Source organism: Acipenser ruthenus, chromosome 20 (assembly GCF_902713425.1).
Source record: "Acipenser ruthenus chromosome 20, fAciRut3.2 maternal haplotype, whole genome shotgun sequence".
In the NCBI taxonomy this organism is placed as follows: Eukaryota; Metazoa; Chordata; class Actinopteri; order Acipenseriformes; family Acipenseridae; genus Acipenser; species Acipenser ruthenus.
Window position 1 is genome coordinate 22,881,539 of NC_081208.1, and position 23,144 is coordinate 22,904,682.

At 35.1% G+C, this 23,144-nt stretch overlaps 1 long non-coding RNA gene across 2 annotated transcripts in view; it reads left to right on the plus strand.

Moving 5' to 3' along the window:
- LOC131698911 (uncharacterized) overlaps nucleotides 1-15,911 on the plus strand; it is a 97,821-nt gene extending 81,910 nt beyond the window's left edge. The window contains exons 3-5 of one of the 2 annotated variants that reach the window (XR_009307917.1): nucleotides 1,188-1,248; nucleotides 1,733-1,859; nucleotides 15,214-15,911. This is a non-coding gene — a long non-coding RNA (uncharacterized LOC131698911). Of the gene's footprint in view, nucleotides 1-1,187; nucleotides 1,249-1,732; nucleotides 2,029-15,213 lie in introns of those variants that run through there. The other variant, XR_009307916.1, reaches the window with a different exon arrangement.
- Nucleotides 15,912-23,144: the final 7,233 nt, after the last annotated feature.

Genomic DNA, 23,144 nt, shown 5'->3' on the forward strand with positions numbered 1-23,144 from the left:
CGCTACACACTCTGTGCCTTACAAAAATGTATAAATCCGATTTTATTTTTGTATTATTGTTAATACATGAAATGAGAAACATGAATATATGTCAACAGTACTTCTATTTGCAAACTAACATTTTAAAGTATTGTTGCATTTATAGTCTAAAAGGAAAGAGAAAAATATTCATTCCAAGTGGTATACTTATCCAGGCCAGTTTGCCTTAAAATTGAACAGTCAGCAATGCCAATTTTTTTCTATTTTTAGGTCTATTGTGCAATGTAGGTTTTAGAATAATTTTATTTTAAGTTGTGATTTAGAGTAAATAGTGTGTTACTGGACGGCCCATCTGAAGACCGCTGTGGATTAAATATCTTGTGCATTTTGGGAAGACTCCAACCTCTTCTACATTTGCCAGATAAAGTTGAACTGTTTCAGCTGAAGTACAATATGTTGTGAATGTGATGTTGGTTTTAACATATTTTTACTAGTTGGTCCTCAGTGTATAGTTGTGGCTAATGTTGCTCATTCCTGAGCTTTACAATCCGTGGTGTAATGCGATATTTAGAAGTGAGGGGTCGCTACTCTCTACCCGTCCCCCGCCCCCCTCAATTTGCACTGGAACCCACTTTGAGAAATCTCCCTGTACTGCTGAAATATGGTACGTTTTCAAGATTCAGGAACTGGTGCAATATGAATATACAGTCATACCTCAAAGCTTTGGAAACCAAAGTTACGCATTGACATCAATCAAGCACTTCATTTGAACCTGTAAATACAGGTCATGGCTTATGTAAAAGATGTAAGGGAAGGTCATGGCTTAATTTTCTTTTGTGAAACAAAATATTTTGACTTCCATGCTTTTTAAACCATTTGAGGGGTGATGCGAGAACTTAATTTTTAGTGAAGCTCTTTTCTGAAAACCAAACCCTACAAGCTAATGATGGAAATGAGTTTACACTGTATAATATATTGTGTCTTTGAAAAGGAAAACATACTGTATCACAGCCTAAAAATGGAATACTGACACTGTATTACATATTGTTTTCCTAAGTTTCAGAGTTACACATGTCTCTTTTAATGCAATTCAAAATTGGTTGGAGGTAGGGAGGGGGAACAGCAGGAGGCACAAATTGACCTTCCCTTTCTGTCAAGTTTACTTTTTCATAATGATTATTTTTGTATGTTATTTTTGTCTGTTTCAGTTTCCTATGTGCCTGTGGAAGCATCGTGCCACTGAAAGGAGTGCTAGGCTTCAGAAAGAAGGTATGACATTAAAATATACCTGTAACTGGAATGTATACAAACAATGCATACCTGAGAATCATCAGACACACTGCAGTAATCTCAGTCTCATGGTCCTGCCCTGGCTTCAGATACATCTTCTTGCAGTGTCTTGTCCTTGCATTAAACTACGTAGGTTTAAGGAACATTTAATAGTCTCAGAGCTACACATACAATTGAAAGGCTTGAATATAGAGAGGAACACAGAGAGGTCGCATGGAAGGGCACTACACACACATTCACTACAAATCCTGAGGGCAATGTGTGGGCTGGAGTTGTGTAAAGTGCATTTTCCCTGTCTTTTGTTATTTTTCTCAACAGTTGTAGTGATTGCTATTCATCATATTATATGACACCTTATATATAAAGGACTGTCTTATAAAAGATGAGTATTATGTTGCTTATTTCATTGATCAATTATATAACATACTAACATAATCTACTTTTGTCAACTTCTACCACTTAGGGTTCACTATGCGAAACACTGTCACTGCATATTGATGTGTACTGCTGTATGCCATTGTGAAGTCAAAAGCAAAGAACAATGAAAACACAGTCGAGAAAATCATGACAAAGCCAAACAGAAAAAGACGGTAAATGGCAAACTCCACAAAATGACCATGACGCAACTAGGCTGTTCGGTGATGGTGGCGATGATGATGATGATAGTTTAATATAAGTAACAGACTGTATACTCAATTGAGAAATTGACCAGTACAGTACAATTTAAAAATGCTAAAATAAACTTTACATAAACAGTACATTTACTGACAAACACTTTGAATAAAAGAAAGGAGTCTTTCTCAAGAACTTCAACAATTTTCTGTAATAATCGCTCAATATTCTTCAGTAATTCAATTTTTTGAATACTATGCTGCTTTTAATACTGGTACGTCTAAATGTCTTTACAAACTATATTTTGTCTGTGGACCAAAATAGGTGCTGTTGATGAGTTATTAGTGGTCCCAAAATCTTAACCATCCGTGTCCTGAGGGATAGTTTTCCTGTTTGGAGAGCATTACTTTTTTTCTAGAGGGCCCCCTGCTGGGAGATATATGGCAATAGGCTGTGTGAGATTCCTGTGTGAAAGAAATGACCTAATTGGGGATCAATTCCAGAATGCAGACTGTGAACTCTATTTGTGCTCTGTGCAGTATAACACAAGGGCAGCTCAAATCAACTGGCTGCCTTCGTAATATCAGCAGATAGAATACCTGGATGGTAGCCATGGTTGGTCATACTGTACGCCCGCAGCGAGAGACACAAAGAAAAAAAAAAAATTAATATTCCCCAGGGTGACAGGTGGTATTTAGCACAATCTGGACATTTTAAACAGTGTGCTATTCCTTTTCTCTTAAGGAAAGTGTCCTTCACAGAAGGAGCCGGTGTGAAAGTGCAGCTCTGATTCCCGCACTGAGGGGGAGAGTTTTGTGTTTGTCTAACACGAACCTTTCTCCCCGTGGGTCGGATTATTAAAAATAAATGACATTATGAAAAGTGACAGTAATTATGATCCATTAACCTTCTCCAGCACTCTGGCAGATAAGAACCATTATGGCCATGAGCCATACAAGTGATTTAAAATGTTTTTGTCTCCCAGAGGTTAGAAAAAGGTTCACAGAACAGAAACAGCTATAAAGATGGATTTTTTTTTCACAGAACTTGCTGAACAAGAAAACATGGATAAAATTAGGATGTAGCTAATTCATAAACATCTGCTTTTTAAACAACGTCTTCTATCTTGTGCTCACTCTGAAATTGCTGTGTAAAATAGGGAATACAATTGGATGCTGTTCACGATTCATACTTTTTGTGTCATAATATATACTGGCCTTATGTCAGAATGGTGATAGAATGAGTTTATTCACAAGATATTCTGTACGGTCTCTTAATAGTAGCCACAGCAATTTTTTGTAACCATCACAACTACAATTTGTTTTAAAAATAACTTTTAAATTGTTTGTGTCATATGCACAGTATCCTAAGTATTATTTGCACAGTTCATTCAGTTGTTACATAACTGTAATCTACAATTTTATTTTTGTGTTTAAGTGCAAAATGTAGGGTAAAATGTACAGTACCTTTTTACAATGCCTATAACAGGATTAGCGTAGGGTTGCACACACTAACTGTGTAATCCAAGAGGTGATAATACATAGCATGACAGATGCACTGATTGCATCAATAACCCAAGATTAGAGCTTCCTGGTAGCGTAATCAAAGACAGACGTTTTCCATTTTTGAAGGATTTCACTGTAATTTAGAAATTGCAAAACTCAGAATCAAAGCAAAACCCAGTGCAGTCATGTAGTTTGATGTTGAGAGTGAACACATTCTAGAGGTTGCTCTGTGTAATAAGATATTCAGATTTACACAGGGGGATCTAGCTTGTCAGAAAGCCTAAAATACAGTACTATGGAAAGCCAAATTATCATTTAGAGATATCTTGAAATGCATTTCAAGATATCTTAAATTGAATTGCAGATATCTCAAACTAACTTGATTTCAAGATATCTCAAACTCATTTTGAGATATCTCAAATTGACTTCCTGTCTAGTTTGAGATATCTCAAATTGACTTCCTGTGAAAATGCTCTATGTTTTGAATGGACTTCTGGCCCATTTCAATTTATCTCAAACATGACAGGAAGTCATTTCGAGATATCTCAAACTGGACAGGAAGTCCTTTCGAGATATCTCAAATTCAAAATTCAATTTGAGATATCTCACATTGACTTCCTGTCCAGTTTGAGATATCTGGAATTTAATTTGAGATACCTCAAATTGAATTTGAGATATCTTGAAATTGAGTTAGTTTGAGATCTGCAATTCAATTTATGATATCTTGAAATGCACTTCAAGATATCTCTAAATGATAATTTGGCTTGCCATACAGTACCGCTACCTAGCTTTTTCATCTGGCTGTGAATATAATGTAAGCAGATAGCGACCTGTTTAAATCTTGGTGAAGAGGAGGTCTGTGATTGAAAGATCTGAGGCAATTTCAGTCAATTTCTTGTAATTCCAATGATAAGATTCCACCAGTGAAGCTTTTAATGAGGATGTCCTGCAGAATATTCAAAAAATCAGATACACCTTTTTCAAGATACTGTCCAAGGGAAATGAAGATGAATTTTTTTCCCTAAACGTATATACGTAATTTTCTGAGGCACGTGAAACAGTTTAACTTTTTCACTTCTTAAATGCTGTTTACCATGTAATTAGAAGCAACGAGTTAAACATTGGACTTTTTAGAATAATTACTTATTTTAAAGATGCTACAGCTAACATACAAAACTCCCACTTATTTTCATTTATTGTTTGGTGTCAATTTCAGTTGAATCAAATAGTCGTGGACTGCCACCGTTTTAAATAATAAAAATAGGACTAACCATGGAATTTTACTAGAGACCTTGTTGAATTTGTATATAATTATACAAACATATCCACATTTTCAATGAGAGCATTTTGTCTTGTAAAAAGAGGAGGGTGTTAAAGCTTTTTGGCACCACTGACTATGCGTTGCCATCCTTTGCGCTTGCCAACATAGTAATGCTCTTTTAAGGTAATTACCTGTTATCTTAGACCCTTTCATATTCTGTAAGTCTTGCATCTTAACATCTTTCACTTGCTTGAAATAACCCCGAAAATATATCAGCTGTAAAAGAGGTAGAGGACCAAAAGAAACCGAAAACAAATAATTCAACATGGCCCAAATTCATATGGGTGAATTCCAATACAATAATTATAACAATAATAATACAAAAGGAATGTCAAGTATATTCATGTTGAGAGATTCCATTAATATTTAGAACTATGTTATTGTACAGAGTCTTCTGTTATTATATGCTGTGCCAATATTGTTTTAAATAGCATTGCGTGCACCTGCTTATAGCATATCCGCAAATTAAGTTTTTATTTGTGTTTTAGCAAAAAATAAAACATGCTTCTGCAATATTAAATACCAAATCTCCCAATGGAAATTATGAAACCAAACTATAAGGTTATCCACAGTGAGACCACAAAGAATCAGAACAAAAAATAGATAAGAAATGTGTCCAAGAAAAGATTAATTATGGTCATATGATTTACTATGTCATGCAGATATTATACAGCATACAGTATATTGTAGATAAAGTTTAATTTATTATTTTATTTAATAAAAACTATATTCATATTTTCTTATGACCTGACATGCATGGCATTTTTCAAAAGGACATGTTTTAAACTTTTCATATAAAAAGGAAAACTAATGATGCTACAGCATCTGTCGAGCAGTATTTCTGTGCCTCTGGGTTCACCCTCTGATTTATCGATTCCGGTTGCATGCGGATGGTTTCTTTTTCTCACTGAGATCTGCAGGCTAGCCTTGTAAAGAGAAAGTCTGCCGTATGTTCAACTGAAATGTTTACAAAAGTCAGTGATTAACACCTTCCAGGTGCTCCCTTGAATGTTTAGTTTAGACACTTCTACATTTTCTTCATGGTTTTGTGCAGTCATCTATATTTATAAAGCATGATGGGCCAATACCCTGAACTGTTGACCACCAGCTATTTTAGGGGATTGCATTAGAACTGAGAATTGATGCAGCAGATAGTTTAATAATTTGGCTTAATTTTCATTAACCCTATCTCCCCAGTCTAGACAGGAAGGCACTCAGGTAGCCAGAAACAGCCAATGGCTTGTTTAAAGGGCTGCTTTTGACACTAATTGAAAGCCTTAATTAGCCTGGTGTTAAGGGTTTGGGATTTCTTCACGTCCAACCTCTCAGATGTCCAGCACATTCATGCACAGTGCACTTCATGAAACAGCTTGTTGAGACATGTAATAAATAACCTAACAAATAAATATGAAAGTATAAAGCAATGAAGGATTTAGAATCTAATGCTGCTGAGATTATAGCAGATATATAGTAGGCTATCTGTGGTCCTCACAACACCCTCTTTTGTGGTGTCTCCTAAACTTGGTGTTCAGGCAATTTTAAATATTTGCTTCATTACTAACTCAACTAAAATTCTAAGAACTAAAATCTGTTCTTGTGGTTTACTGAGACGGGTTTAAGGACAATAACAATCAACAACTTAAAGTTGTTGTCGTCATTATTACACTTATGATTATTGCATTACTGTGCATCACAAGAAGCTCCTGAAAATCACTTGCATCTGTTTAGTTTTTCTTTGTGGAAGGCAGAACAAGTGGAGATTTAGCCTGCTGAATGTTTGTGTAGTTTTAGTGTGGTAAAGGTAATTGATTTGTTAATGTAGCTAGTAATGTGGAAAACTGTCTAACACGGACTAAACAAAAATGTAATCACTTAAGAATTAGTGTAATTTAATTTTGATTTTGGACCTTTTTAAAAAATCAAAAATCAAATTAAGACCATTTTTTAAACCTGCTTTACCATGCCTGTTCTTTATCGTGCTTTAAGATTTTTGCTTTAACAGTATCATTAAATAACATGGCATAATTCATTTTTTTATTTAACTATTTTTTTTTGTTTATTTTGGTTTTTCAAAACACTGCTGGTGCAAATGAACCTGCATGCAAAAGGCTTTATGATCTCATTGATGTCTAGCAATATGTTTACCAAGGCATTTAAAAGTGAATTAAGAAGCAGATGTAATGTAGTGTGGTGATGACAACTTCCCCCAGCAGTAGTTATCAAAGGTTACAGGTGGTGAAGGGAATGTTTGGGTTATGAATTTCAAGGGCAGTTATAATGTAGTACTGTATTACCAAACAGAATTTGTACTGCAACACATTACGTCAATTGGAAATGCTATAAAGACAGATTGTTTTTAGTTAAGGTTACACAATGCTTGGTTTGGTATATTTGTTTATTTTCTTATTTCACATCAATAAAAATCAGCAATAGACTTTTAACGAGGTCCAAGGGGAACTGGCAGTGACTTCTAAAGAGTTAGTATTTTCTATTATGTGTTAAACAAGCATACAGTGAACAAGGCAAATATCTTTCTTAAACAATAACAACACACACATTCTAACTATTACTACTCAATATTACCCAATGGTTGGATTATTCATTTCAAGAAGGGTGTGATAACTGTCCAAATTACCTGTATCCTTTTTTTTTTTTTATAGAAGAATTAGGTACATACAGTAACACATACTGTAGCAAGTTCCCCTAGAAGTTAATTGTAGCTTTCCCCAAGAGGTGGTCAGCTGTCAAGAATAATCAGTTATACTTCTTACCAGCTTAAGTTGACATATATATATATATATATATATACAGCTATGGCCAAACGTTTTGCATCATCTGGAATTTTAGGATTGAGACAAAAAACAAACAAACAAAGAAAAACTGTATGAACATAATTTAGATCTTGTATTTAACATCATGTAATCAAAGAAACTACAAAATATCGTAAAGTGTGCCGGAAGTCATAATAGTAGTACAGTATTTCACATTAGATTTCAAAATGTCAGATTTTAAAATGTGTCCCTTTTCCGTTAAGTAAATGGACAACTACAAAGCACTATGTAATTCAATATGTTAACGTAACATTATTCAGCAGGTTTCATTCGACCTTTATGAAGCAAAATGTTTTCATTTTATTATATATATATATATATATATATATATATATATATATATATATATATATATATATATACATAACTACTGTATTTAAAAGCATTTTGACTGCTTTGTCAGACATTAGGTTTTTATAATAAACAGATATTGTTAATTGTTCAAATTCATTGATTTACCTGTAATTTAGTTTTTCTTTTATGAAAATATTGATTTAATGCCTAAAAATAGAGGCCTATCAATGTATTTACCATTTTGTGTGGATTCTTAACCTTTCTAAAATTGATTTTCTAGCTTAGCATATTTCTCACTTTGAATGTCATCGTTTCTTATACGTTCCATTTTCTGTATTGCAAAAAAATACCATCATTTGACAACACTTTTTTCACAGATGAAGGAGTTTTGTATTGATAATATATGTATTGCTTGTGGTACAGGCGTATGTAACCGATTTGACAGTGAGCAACATTTGCCCTAATGTTTGTTCCGTTGTACACTTATGATGAAAAGTATTTGTAACTATAAAACCTATTGGATCTAGTATAGAATATATTAAGTTAATACCTTACCAGTAGTGGTATGCCCTCATTCTCATGTGCTATAGCAATTAGGAATATTTTTGTATATTATAGATTTGTTTTTAAAAATGTCATTATTGTTTTTGGGTAGAAAGAAAAAACCCTTTAATTTCTCTCATTCACAGCGAGTAGTTTATTTATTTATTTATTTTTTTTAATCATTCTCCTCACAAAGAGCATTTTACTATAGTTCCTGGGATATAACGATATCTATGTACCGCACATCAGTTTATAACAATACTATTTTAATACATCTTTGGCAAAACAATAAAAACATTAAATTCAAAGTAATATATAATAAATAGTAACATCTGAATTTGTATTTGTAATTATAATAGAACCGAACATTTTGTGTTACAGTACTTATCAAAGTCAAATTATTCAAAGCATATCAGTGTTGGAAACTGGAAGCATACATTTAGTAGGCAAATGCTGGTAGTTGTTTTGTATACCGTGTCCCCCTTTTGGGATCAGTTTTAGCAGGGAGTGAATGCGGGTACATGGGTTGAGATCCAGCATGGAAGTGTATAAGCAAAATGGTCAGACTCTTACCTGTTACCACAAAGAAAAAACTAAATGTGATAATCAAATGCAGATGAAGCAAATTAAAGTTGTCAGTTCTGATATAAAGTTGCGCTAACCTATTCAGCATATGATTTTATAATTTTATTGCCAAAGTTAAACACTCATAAAATGCTCATGTTTTAATTGAGGGATCCTCTTGCATTATAATTAGGCATGCATTATAGCACCAGGTTATTGTTAACCAAAGTAATTTCAGGAAGTTGACAAAACATTATCCTCAATCTTGAATTATAGGCTAGAATTGTCTTTTGTCACTCCTGTATTTTGAGGGTTTTGTATATGTATAAATCGAATTTACGAAATACTATATATATATATATATATATATATATATATATATATATATATATATATATATATATATATATATACACACACACACAAATGCAGTAGCCATACAGTATGGCTTTCCCAGAACCAGACTGCCAAACTGCACAGAGTATTTGTGGCAGTGCAAAATAAACCAAAGCTATTCCTAGTATTGTGAATCATTGTGACCAGGCAGATTTATAATGTGTCAATTGTTGTCTTCTTAATATTTTCACATTAATCCTGGAGAGTTCATTGTTTAGTGTTTATACAAAATACAAGAATACATTCCCAGGTTCTTACCATCTGACCTAGGCCTGGACCAAATCAAAACTTTGACCCACTCGCAAATTACAAAACTGGTACCGATGGCGTCTTTTTTTGTTTGTCAGAAGGTTATTCCTTCTACCCCAGAGTGAACCCGCCATTAATACTAGGTTTGTAATTTGCGATTTAGCGGGTGGGTCAAAGTTTTGATTTGGTCCAGGCCCTAGTCTTGTTTTAATACTCTTCTAGAAATGATCTTGAAAATCCTTATTTTATTTCATTATCTGTTACTTTCATTGTTTATGCAGCAATATGATACAAATGAACATGTCCAAAATATACTTAATATAAAGACCTTTACTAACCTCTTCTAATGTAATAATAATATTATTGCATTTTGTTTTAAAATTCACATTCACAACTATATACAAATAATGCAATATTGTAATGTGTTTCAGTTTGCTGTCTTTTCAGGCCTACTGTCTAATTTCATAAGGCCAAACTGTTTTCGTTCGATTAAAGAGTGTTGTTACATAAAGTCTTTGCTATTTACATTAGCGGCTTGAACCAGACAGGAAGGTAAATAGTGCAGTGTTTATGTCGAAAATATTTGGCTGCTTAATGTATTTTATTTGCTAAAACATTTAAGAGCAAATTGAACTGACCAGCTCCTAGATGGCCAAAATATAATGCCCAGTATGTAATGGTAAGGACGGTTATAGTATAATATAATTCTAGACAAATAAAAATAACCTTCCAAAGGTTCACTGTTGGTTGCGTCTCCATAAACACTCAATCAAAAGATATCTAAACACACGAAAAAAATAAACACTGACCCTAGAATTAAACTTAATTTATGACACTGCTCTTGTAGCATCTTTTAAAAATAAGAAAACAAACTAAAACTGTGATGAAGATAATGAACAGGTTTTTTCCATTCTTTACAGTGCAATACCTCATTTCAGTTATCATATGTTTTTGTGTGTACTTTAAGTCACAATAAGGTTAAAATTGCAAGGTGAGTTATAAAATAAGTTTCAGCAAGAAATCTTTGATTACACAAAGACACTGGCAAGCCTTTTCCTTATTGTTTCATTTTAGTGTTACTGACATACTTAAGAATTAGATTTCAGTAGCATCCCAATCACATAAAATGAAATTAATCAGAGTAGACCGAAGCATTTCTGTTCATATTCTTTGGCACTGATAGCAGATTCAGTACTGTGCATCCGATTCATGTAATTGACTAAGCAAGTTCAGATAATTCTAGTTCACCTTTCAACTTAATTCTCGTGTTTCAACTGACCCTAACCCAATTACTACATCCTTTTTTTGTTCCTGAAAAAAAAAAAAAAACATTTACATATATAAGAAAATACATCTGATCGTTTACTTATTAATAAAAAAAAAATGCATACCATTGTATTATTGCACACCATTGTTAAATCACCAGACCTTTATCAAGATATCTGTATTGTCAAAACAACTTAAAAAAAGTATTATTATTATTATTATTATTATTATTATTATTATTATTATTATTATTATTATTATTATTAGTATTATTATTATTAAATGTATTTATCACTTTCAAGAAGGTCTTTTAATTTTAAGAATAATAATTTTGGGTCAATTTGTAAATTATACCCAGTTATACTTTCTGCCTTCATAGAGATCCAGAATGCCTGTATAAATGTACAATCCCAGGTGTGTGTCCCTCCCATTAGAATATGTGTAACAGAATGCCACTATTTTTTTCCATGCTACTATGGATTTCAGTTGTTATATAAAATCTCTTTTGAATTTGTTTTGTTTCCTTGATTCTGTTGCAAATTGATAATGTATTTGCCCCGTATTTGGTCCATGCAGTCCCAGAACTTCATCAGTAATGGACATTAGCAAGTCATCCTCCCATTTCCTCTTACTCTCAATTACTGTTTGTTGTGCTAACATGTTATACTGTACATGTTTTTAATGACTTTTGAATACAAAGTGCTATATGTTTTTCCAGTACAAATATTGAGTGGATACACACATTTGCAGATATTATAAAATAAAACTCTAACCTGCAAGTATCTTGCCCTTGGCTCTTATTTTTATCCTTTCAGTTGTAGTTGAAATGTTCATGTATTAAAGGGTCTAGGTATATTATACATGTGTTTAAATTTATACCACAAATACAGGTGTGTATATATAGTCTCGTTCTGCTTTTATATTCATACATTTGTAAGAGTTACCTTTTTTTTGTGGATTGGGGTACAGTATGTCATCAATGGTGACAAAAAGAAAAAGTCAACAGTATTTGCAAAAAGAAGAACGTGAAGGAACGTGACAGCATAGCCCATTAGTAAAATCCTTTTTACATGCACTCAGGTTTAAGGAACTCCTTTTATTTAGATGGATGACCTCAGGCAATTATTTTGATTAGGTAGCGTGAATTGTGCATTATGGCGCAGAAAAAAAAAGAAGAAAAAGAATAGGCCGCCCTCGGTGGTCTGCTTCAGCCAATACACAGGAGGGCAAGAACTACAAAAATAAACTTTACCTTCTCTCACTCAGGGTGGGCGATGCCATTCTTGCTCGGGGACAGCAGTTCTGTTAAGTGTTAGGGCTGTCACTGTAGACACAATCCGAACAGATCCTGCGCTGGCAGGGTCAGAAAAAAAACATTCCCAGCATTCTTGCTCGTTAGCTCTGTCTCACCGCTGCATAGGCAGGCACTGCGGCTCACGTCTCTGCTGTCAAATTTGACAGGACATTGCTAATCTAAACCAGCTCTGCCCAAGTTAAGGCAATTCTGCTGAAGAGAACGTTGACAGATTTCAGTTTAAAATCTGTCGGACCTATTCTGTGTGTGTGTGTGTCAATGGGAAAAAAAAGGATTGTAAGCGCACAGCTGTAGTATGTTCCGCTGAGGCTAGCGTTAGTGGATTTGGCATATTCTGACAAAATCCATTTTATTATGAAGCTGTGATTAAAAATGTAAAGCTGGAGTTACTATGTTCATTCCTGGTTTGTGAAAACAGCTGTGTGACTCGCTCTCAAAAATGAACTTACAGCAATAGTGGCAGAACACTTGAGTTGGGAAAATAAACAGTATTATCAAAGCAAATTGGTTGAGATCATAAATGATATGCGCGACAGTTATAATACATTGATAAATTAATATCTGAAACGAGTTTTATAAGACATCCTCTGGGAATAAATTAAGTAATGGTTTTATTTCTGGTATGGCTAGTAGCGTTTCTCAAAGCAGTGGTGTATACTCCCAGTAGCTAAAATTCCCAGAACAGTTGCCCGTGGCTACACCATTCAATGGGCTAATAGCAATTTCATCCTAGCAGCCACTCTGACTGAGTTTATGACTCCAAGGGTCTGTAGCACAAAGCTCCTGGGAATACGCCTGGGAATAGCCCCAGAGAAAGTTTTCAGGAGTCTAAAAAAAGACAATTTCTGAGAAAGTCTTCAGTTTAATGTAAGCAATTAAGCCTCAGACATTTTAACTCTGTACAAGATTTGTCATGTGAAGTACTGTATGCATAAGGTAAGGTGATCCAAGACTAGTGCCATGTCTACCGGATATGTTACATTTGTTTTAGTTAATTCTACAAATGAGTCATTGCATGCCAACTCAACCACCAGTGATCCTCACTTGACCATCTCAGTACATTTGTTTTACAGGGTTTGTTTAAATTGTGTGCATGTTACATGTAAAAAAGGCTACTTACCCTACTGTAGATGCCATGTTCATAACTGTGATTGTGTAAATTAATTATGTTTTCTAACTCCAAAGTCGGTGCAGGTTAGAAGACGTAGCAGGTTGTCGGGATCACGGCACAATCCAACAGTTTGATTTTGTGTATTTTGGCACCATGTCTGGCTGCTCCATTATTATTGTGAGTGAGGTGGATGGAGGAGCAAGAAACACACAAATACCTGAACCAGAACTGAGGCCTCGATCAATCAGTGTTACAGAACATGTGACTGCCTTTCTTCTTTCTGTTTAAATTTCATTTTTCATAGTCAATTAACCATGTGATAAGAGCATATAGATTTTAACAGCACCCCTACTGGCAATCATTTTTATTGTCATTATGTTCCCCGTGGCTTGTTTTGCACCCAAATTACAGCACCCTACTTTGGTTAGATAAGCATGTGTGGATATACCCCAAGCAACTTTATTCCAGCCCTGTATATTAATATTTATTTAAAAAACTGAAAAATAAATAGGTTTAGTAATTAGCAGAACCTTCGCTGAATCAAACAGTAATGCTGTATCATTTGACTGCACGTTCTGATTACATTTCAAATGAGGAAATTACACATGACCTTGCAGATCAAGGAGGCACCATACTGTGGTACTTTTTGATTGCATTTAATTAGCTCAATTGTGATTCTTCTTTGCTGTTTTTATTCCAACGGGCCAACTCCTTTTCCCTGAAAAAAGTGACTTCATATTTTAATATTCACTTTCAGTAACACATTTGTCTGTGTCTGCCTCATAGCTGTTTATGTTAAAAAAAAAAAAAAAAATCTGCATTGTTGAAATAATAAATGAGATAATAACTCTTATTATCTTATCTCACTGCGGCATACTGTCTACCAAGAGTGAGGTCACATGAGCAACCCAAAGAGCACTCCCAGCATTGGAGGAAATCAGGTCAAGCATTGCAAAACGTGGAAGCAATGCGCTTGATCCAAGCTTAGCAAGAGGAACTGTGCCACACTGAGCATGGGTGGTTAGGAAAAAATCCCTGATTTTTAAATACATAAATATGGGTGGTTAGGTGATTTGCTGCTGAAATAATCCTGACTCCTCTGGCCTCTTCAGTATGTAACCTGAGCGCCCATGAGGAAGATGAAGACTAATTTCAGTAATGCACAGAAACACATATACGCATACGTAATTATAATTAACGTATGGCATTGATCTTGATTGCAGTTTCAAATGTTACTATTTGTGTGCATTAGAATACCACACAGCTTGAGCAGGGGCTTTGTGATTGTGGGGCTGGGCTGAAAACAAGTCAAATTCTACAGATAATATACCGCTGGTTATCACACCCTGTTCCCTGTGTGTGGCATAACGAAGGGAATTAATAAATACATAAATATGAGTTACTTAAGTGTGTGTGTTTTGGGGGGTGGGGTGGGGTGGGGGGCTGTTAAGGAAATGGTTGCTTTGGAAACAGGGTCAAGTTAGCTTGTATTGAAAACAAACATGAATGCCCCCCAAATAAGTTCTGTAATATGGAACATATACAATAAACTAACCCTTTTGTACTGCAATCCTAATGATTTACTGCTCTGATTGATCACAGTGTAGTCAGTTTTTATTGCATATTCTTCATTATAGAGCTAAACATGCTTTTTTGACCGCTTGTTTTTGAGTGTGTAACTACGAATGGGTTAGCTCTGTATCTGTTTTTATCAAGAAGAGAAGCTAAAACCTGATACTGTCATACTGAACATAACATTCTCAGTATAACGTGATACAATATTGCGTTCTTCTAACCGAATGTGTCATCTTTTAATTTGTACCTGGAACACTTTTTTAAGGTTTTGACTGGGGGAAAAGGGAGTCAGCATCATAAAATTCCCAATTAGCCAAGTCTGCGTCGTCTCTGTTTCCAATTCCTTCTTTTTTTTCGAACAGGAAATGGCTGTGGTCCAAGCCCTAATGCTGGAAAGTCGAAGACGCAAGATAAGAATCATGCCTTCCTCTATGACTAAGCATTGACATTTAAATGTTTAGAATATACTTGAAGTGATACACGGTAAGCCCCACCTGAGAGTGTTTTTCTTAGAAACGCGTCCCCACGCTCGGCATAAAAGGAAAGACAGAGATCTAGCTATATGACATTCCTGCTTTTTGGAATGAAATGGAATGTTAGTTTTACTGTTCTGTGCAAAGAGCCATTATTAAAGGATTGTGATGCATAGCCAAGCATGTGGGAAAGTATCTGTGCACTTCAGCTCAGCATACCTGTGTCTCTGTCCTGAGAACTGGCTGGAATTTGATAGCTGATATATTGCCTGTGTTAGCAGTTCAACGTCTAACATCTTTCTTCTAGCTCCTTATTAGGAAAATGTTATGTTTAACTCTTTGTTATTGCCCCTTTATTGATTTTATTACTGGATACCTTTCCTGAAAGATTGGTACAATTCTGAAATATCACTTATAGTGCTTTAGAATGACTTTGTATATACTGTAATAGTGACTTTCAATCACATTAACAGAGGCAAGTTAGTGTGTGTGTATTTTAAATCTGAAGGGCTTATAGAAGGTTAACACAAGTTTTTTGCGTTAACATGCTTTTGTAACTCGAGTTTCATTTAAGAGTGCCATTAAGATAGGAAGATAATGAAGTTGGGAAGTATTTTAATGTAATTTCCCCTTTAAAAAAAGCCTCAGTTATGTTTTTTTTTTTTTTTTTTCTTCTGTGATTCAGCCTTGATTTGATCGTTTTCCTTGAACTTTTACTTGTTCTTCTAATCTTGATGTCAGAGGTCAGACTTTGTTGCTGTCTGCAGTCACTGAAGACAGTTACTAACACTGTATCAAGGACATTCCAGATGCTTAATTGAGCACAGAGGGAATTTTTTGTGATTGTTTTACAACACATGAAACATTCTTTGGTTTTGAATGTCATCTCCAAAATGCAAGCTTGTTTTTTTTATTTTATTTTTTTAAAATAAAGGTATTTGATTTTGTCAATTCGGTTTTTTGTTTTTTTTAAAACGTGTGTTATATTTCCGACATTATGAAAAAAGCATTTTGGTTGTAACTTCTCAATAAAATAGAAAATATGTATGAATCATTTAAAAGATTTATTTTTTTGTTGAGTTATTGTAACAGCATCTCCCAGACTATCAGATAAACAGACCTAAGTGCCACATTATTCATGTATTTTTTTTTTTTTTTAAACTCCCTGTAGTAAACTAAATGGCAGTGTTTGTTAAATGGCAATGTTAAATAAGGCTTTATACAGCCCAGAAATGTATGGTAAGCATATAAAACAACACAGCTGACCAGAGAAAACCATTTTATATGAATTGTGTAGCAAGCAGAATTATAGTACAAAAATCTACTGTGGTGATTTTTTTAGAAGTGTTCAAGCTATATATATATATATATATATATATATATATATATATATATATATATATATATATATATATATACATCATGGAGGTAGACTATGTATATTGCTATTTGAAACAACAAATTATTTATTTCTTAAACTTTGCCTAATTTGGGGGCAGGGGGCGAGGGGGCGGGGGGGGGGGGGGATGTTAAACTTGAAGTAAAAATATAACTTCTTCATCAGTCGAAACTTTTGGCTTAATTTATTACTGAGCATTTTAAGTTTGAATCTTTAATCAGACCGAATGTAATGTAGTGCTGTGGTTTCAAACCAGATGTAATTTGAAAGGGCTTATCAGCAATTCCCAAAGAATCTTCCTTGATAAATAAAATAATGTTTTGACTTTTAGATTTAGTACTGCTCTGGGATTGAATTCACTTTTCTGGGCATGCTGTCATGGGTGCCACTTGGGGAAATGTAAGTTTTCCAGCTCTACAGGCAATTAATTAAGCTGTCACTGTACATTCCTTAGGGGAAATCTTGATGAAAAGGTTATTCTGTGCCTCGAGCTGAATATGATCAATCTGGTAATGGAGAATCATTAGAGAGCTGGTTAAGAAATGGAAATGACTGCCTAATTTACAAAAATGAGAACTCACACTTTATTTTAAAGATTTTTTTTTTTTTAAAAAGTCAGTTTTGATGAATTTAAAAAAGGTTAAGTGTTCATTATTCACCTGTTTCTTAAAAGCATTTGGAGTCTAGTCTCCCGTTTCAGAAATGTCTATAACCTTAATGAATGTTTACAAACACTCCTAAACAGTCTTTAAGTGACGTTTGAGTTGAAGTGACTACTACTTTTTGCACTCTAATAAAGCATTAGGTTAGTTATGTTGTATCTGGGATATAGCAGGAGAGCTGAATGAAAGTTATGACAAACTGTCGGTGTATTGTGTTATCTGAGTACAGAAAACTGTGTAGTCCTTTATAAAACCCAGTAGCACATTCATTGTAATGCATGTGTTATTTTAAGGTTCTTACCATTAGCAGGAACAAACTGTTAATAGCTTTAAGCTTCTGCTGAATGCAAACGTTTGTTTTGGCCAGTGACGCCTGACCCAGGACTTGCAGGCCAAGCTTGGCACAAAGGGGTTTGGCATGGGGAAGGGGTCAAAACTACTGCACATCAGTGGACATTTAGAATGGTGTTTTTGTTTTTAATTTGCAGTAACATTTAGATATAGCATATTGATATTAAAATCCCTCAGTGGGGAGCGTATATGTTTTCATAAATCCAATGAAGCGGAGTCTTACTCTGTTAATATCTCACCTTTTTCAAAAAGATTTCATACATGTAACAATGACCAAATTAGAACAAAGGGACCAACCATATAAAGATGTGATATCTACAATAGGAGCCAAGTTAAATACAAACAAATGGTCAGCCATAAAAAAAAAATGTAATGCAAAAGTGGCCAAGTTAAACAAAACACAATTGGAGGCAAACGTGGCCTCTTTTTTAGCGGTAGGAACTAGTCGAATAAACGTGAACAAAAAAGTGTGGGCCAAGTTTGCCGCAATTGTGTCTTATTTAACTTATCCACTTTACATCAAGTGATGGATGATGTATTTCAATGCCACATATCAGAAGTGGTTCAGTTTTTATGTAGTGAGGATTCTGCTGTTGGCTGTCCAGTTTCGGTCCAGATTATTGGATTTTGTTTTCATTTCCATGTAGTAACTCAAATACGGTCTTAATGTGATTTCATATAGTTTCTTACTGCACTTTGTTTATTTTTTAATGTAATTAGATACATGAGTGCCAAGTGTCCTTTTATCCACGAGGGTGTTGCATGTTTCAACACTGTAAACTGCACTGTGTTTTGTCTTTCTACTCCTACAATGTTTTTGTTTGACTAGGAAATCTTGTTCCCATTTCATCGTTTGGGTTGCCATATTTTCCTATTAAGAGCTTTTTTTTCTTCTCAAGATTTTACCACAGCATTGACTTTAAAAGTGCCGTTAAACATTATTATAGGCATTATCAGTACTTTGAGCAAACATCACAGCTCCACCTAAATGTTATACATATAAATGAAAGCATGTTTCAGTGTTATAATGGACACAATATTAACACAGTAACTGTTTGTTACTGAGATCAGACTTAATTTAAAATATATAAAAATTATATTTTGGTTACAATCCATCTCTTTAAATAAGTAATTATGTACACAATTGCTTAAACAACATCACCTAACAATGCAAAACAAAGATTCTCTCCTGTTATACTTTCCCAGTTCTCTCCTTGGCATCTCTGGTATCTCTCTACAGTATCTGCTACTGGAGTAACAGCAGACTCCCCTGCTAGTGTCCACTCCTGTTTAGCAGCAAGCTATGAGTTATTGCTAATAGAGACACCCCTCCATCCTGCCTTTTCAGCCCAGTGAGTGAAGAGGTCACCCTCCTCTCCTCATCACTGGGGTCAGTGACCTTGTGCCATGTACAGCAAAGATATGGAAAGCAGCATCTTTGACTGTGATTGCATTTTAAATTAAGTGCTTATAGATAGTACAGAAGTACTGGGAAGGCACATCAGCATCCTTAACAATATGCAGATGTAGTGAGTATCGAACGCCTACTGTATTTCTTAATCATTCCTAACAGAATGTCATTGCTGTTGTGTCTCATGAACCCACAACCCCTTTCTCAATCTAATATTCTTGTAAGGCGTATCATTTTTTTTTTCCTATGTGTTTAGTCTCAGAAAACCTTTGCGAAAATGGTTCTGACAAGTTATAATCGGTGGTTAGTGGGCTGTTGTCCACATCATTCAAAGTGCCACACAGTTAATTAAACATGGATACACTTCACTTAAAATATACTTTCAAGTTAGCATTGGGACACAGTGATGCAGTATATAAACCTCGACACTGCCTATAAACAGTAATGTACTGTACAGTATGCAAGTTTGTGTTTATTGCTGTTGCTTTGATGAGTAGCTGGCTTCGTTATCCTCTTACCTTTTGAGAAAAAAAATTGTCACAATACAATACAAAAGACTTCCATAACACAGAAAAAGAAAACCAACATTATAAACAAAAAAAAAAATTTTGTTTCATCATAATGGGTAGAAAAACCTGCTTACAGTGTGAGCTCACCTTTCCACAGATTGTGGGGGAAGCTACATCTAGTTTGAGTACAGGGCTCAGCTGCTGTCTACATTGTGGCCACAGCATGCACGTCAGTTATTTGGGCCACCAAGTCTGATGTTGAATGAATTGAATAAGAGGAAAAGGATTCAAAAGTTTCAAACCAAAATTAATTTGTCATGAATTATATTTACTCTATGTCTAAACTTCACATAGTTGGTTCTGTGTTTTATATTTAAAAACAATGTTGACATTTACTGTGTTTTGATTTTTAGTCTTTTATGCCACAGACGCATTGTGGAGGGGAAGGAAATCGGGTTTCTTGGTTGCATTGCTGCTCTTGGTTAAGTTCTTGGAAACCAAGGAGCGCCCCATCATGCAGCAAATATTGATTTCAGTGGAGTGTGACACATCTGTTGCAGTGTCCCACATTGAGGCTCACGTCTACAGTTAAATATATTTCTTTTGTGACTGTTTTGTACTGTTGGTTCTTTCATACTGCAGTGTACCTTTCTGTGCACTCTGTTGTCAGTCCAGTTTGTTTATACCCCACACATAATATGGATGGGAAAACAGATGCATCAATTTAAAACCTGGAAATGCAATTCTGTGTAAAATAAAAATAAAAAGATTACCTGTAACAGTATGAGAAGTAGCTGTGAATATGGAACAGAAGCAAAAGGTCTGAGATAATCTGGTTAAACTGTCAGCTCTTTAATTTTAAGATGCAAGTTGAATTCTGGTTCCCTGTTTGGTGCCTTATGAAGACATTTATTTTACTGTGGCTATGCTTGTGCATTAAAAAGCATGTTGTGATTTAAATATAGTGATTTAATATTGAGCTTTTACTTTTTTTTTTAATTTAGTCGTTGCCAATCAGTTTTTATTATTTTCTCCCCAATTTGAAATGCCCAATTATTTTTAGGCTCAGCTCACCGCTACCACCCCTGCGCTGACTCGGGAGGGGTGAAGATGAACACACGCTGTCCTCCGAAGCGTGTGCCATCAGCTGCCCGCTTCTTTACACTCTGCAGACTCACCATGCAGCCGCCTCAGAACTACAGCGTCGGAGGACAACGCAGCTCTGGGCAGCTTACAGGCAAGCCTGCAGGCGCCCGGCCAGACTACAGGGGTCACTGGTGCGTGGTGAGCCGAGGACACCCTGGCCGACCTAACCCTCCCTCCCCCCGGACGACACTCGGCCAATTGAGCGCCGCCCCCCTCGGAGCTCCCGTCCACGGTCAGCTGTGGAATAGCCTGGACTCGAACCGGCGACGTCCAGGCTATAGAGTGCATCCTGCACTCTAGCGAGTGCTTTTACTGGATGCGCCACTCGGGAGCCCCAGAGCTTTTACATTTTAAATGGTTACCAGTTGATTATTTAATAATGGATTTTCATAGTAGACCAAAGCATGTTTGTCATCTATTCATTGTGTTCAGAAAGATGAACACACCATTGCTGCAAATAATTATTATTCATTAATAATACATTTAATTATAACAATACCTGGTATAGCTGTATTAACAGCTATGGCCAAGGGTTTTGCATCACTCTATAGAATTAACTGATTATGCTTCATAAAGTCAAATGAAATCTGCTGAATAATGTTACGTTAACATATTGAATTACATACCACTTTGTACTTTTCCATATACTTAATGAAAAAGTGACAAAAACTGAAAAATGTGACATTAACATGAAATACTATACTACTATTATGGCTTCCGGTAGACTTTTGCAATGTCATTTTGTAGTTTCTTTGATTACATGATGTTAAATAAAATATCTAAATTATGTTAAATGACAGTGGGAACATGTCTGTGTAAAATTCGCCACCGTTTATTTAATTAAAATATACTCTAATGTATCCAGCTGCTTAGAAAAACAAACATACTGTATTTTTCGCATGTTTATCTCCAGATACCCCTATGATTACTGGAGAGTTTTCTTGCTTTTAACAATGCCCAGGTCTTCTTGGTGATCACTAGTGAAAGTAGTTTGTTTTTTAGCAGATATATTTCCTTAAACAGAGCACAGAAACAGCTCACAAACTAGGAGTTGCCCTCGGAATCATGACAAAGTGCCTTTTAGAGCACAAGCCAAACTAAATCTGTAAATGGTATAACAGGTATTTCTGACAGTAGGTTTACAGTGTATAATCTGGCCTTTGTAAAAGTATTCGTCTGCCTTTTATATTTCATGTTAAACTTGACCACCCATGAGGGTAGGCAAGCAGGAAACTTTTTTTTTTTGCTTGCTCTAGCAGTTAGTTTTGAAAGTTGACTGCAAAATAACAGTTCCTCAGAAAGGCGCTACTTTTGGCAAAAGCTAGGTAACGTCCTGTGTGGTGGTGTGTTTTTTTTTTTTTTGTCGGAGTCCATGTTTATTCTAGTGGTTCTTGAACTCCTAAATTTGGATATTTTTTTCTATTCCCTTAATCCCTTATCCATAGCTAGGACATTACACTGCACACTGGTAATACCAGTATGTATGTTACTAACATTCAATATTTAATCAGTAAGTTGGTTAGTTAATCATTTATTTAATTATCATGCATAGTTTTCAGTGGGTTCCTACTATTTCAGTGGACCAATTCAATTACCTGAATGCATACCAAAAACAGAACATCTTATCCATTTGAATTTATTAAAAGGTATATACTTGTTCACTATTGAGCTTGTATTTTTATTTGCCTAAAATGTTTTTTCCCCACATTAAAAGCAAATTGTACCAGGCCCTCACTATCTCATAAACCAAGGTCCACACCACCTGTTTCAGATATGGCTGGATTTTTGCAAATCCCAGTTTTCCCAGAAAAGTCTTGGATACAAGTTTGGCAGGCCACACACAAGTTTTTGAACCAAGGCCATAGTGTTGGGAGGCTTTGAGTTTGTGGAAGATGTTTGAGAGGGCTTGGAAACGCTGAGTCAGTAAACAGTGTTTCAATGAAAGAGGACACAGTGTGAGGACAGGGAGCCAGGAGACATTGGTTTTCAATCCAGTGACTGACTCACTGTGTGACTTTGTGGCTTATCGCTTCACCTCACAGAGTTTGTAGTCCCACCCTCTGGAACAGATGGCCTCGATCTGACAGAGACAATCACACAAGCTACTCATAAAATTATGTTTTTTTTTTAGTTTTTTTTTTAAATAATAAACTTAATACTTATTAATAACTCAATGATTCTGTTTTTATTGTTGTAATTTCATATGAGTAATAAGTTACAACACTTGGACCTCTAGGAAGCAGGTGACCGATACATTCTGTTTGTTGCAAAAGAGAACATCTTAAAACCTAAGTGCAGACTATCTGGAAGTGATGGAGTCACTGCAGTTGAAACTATCCTGC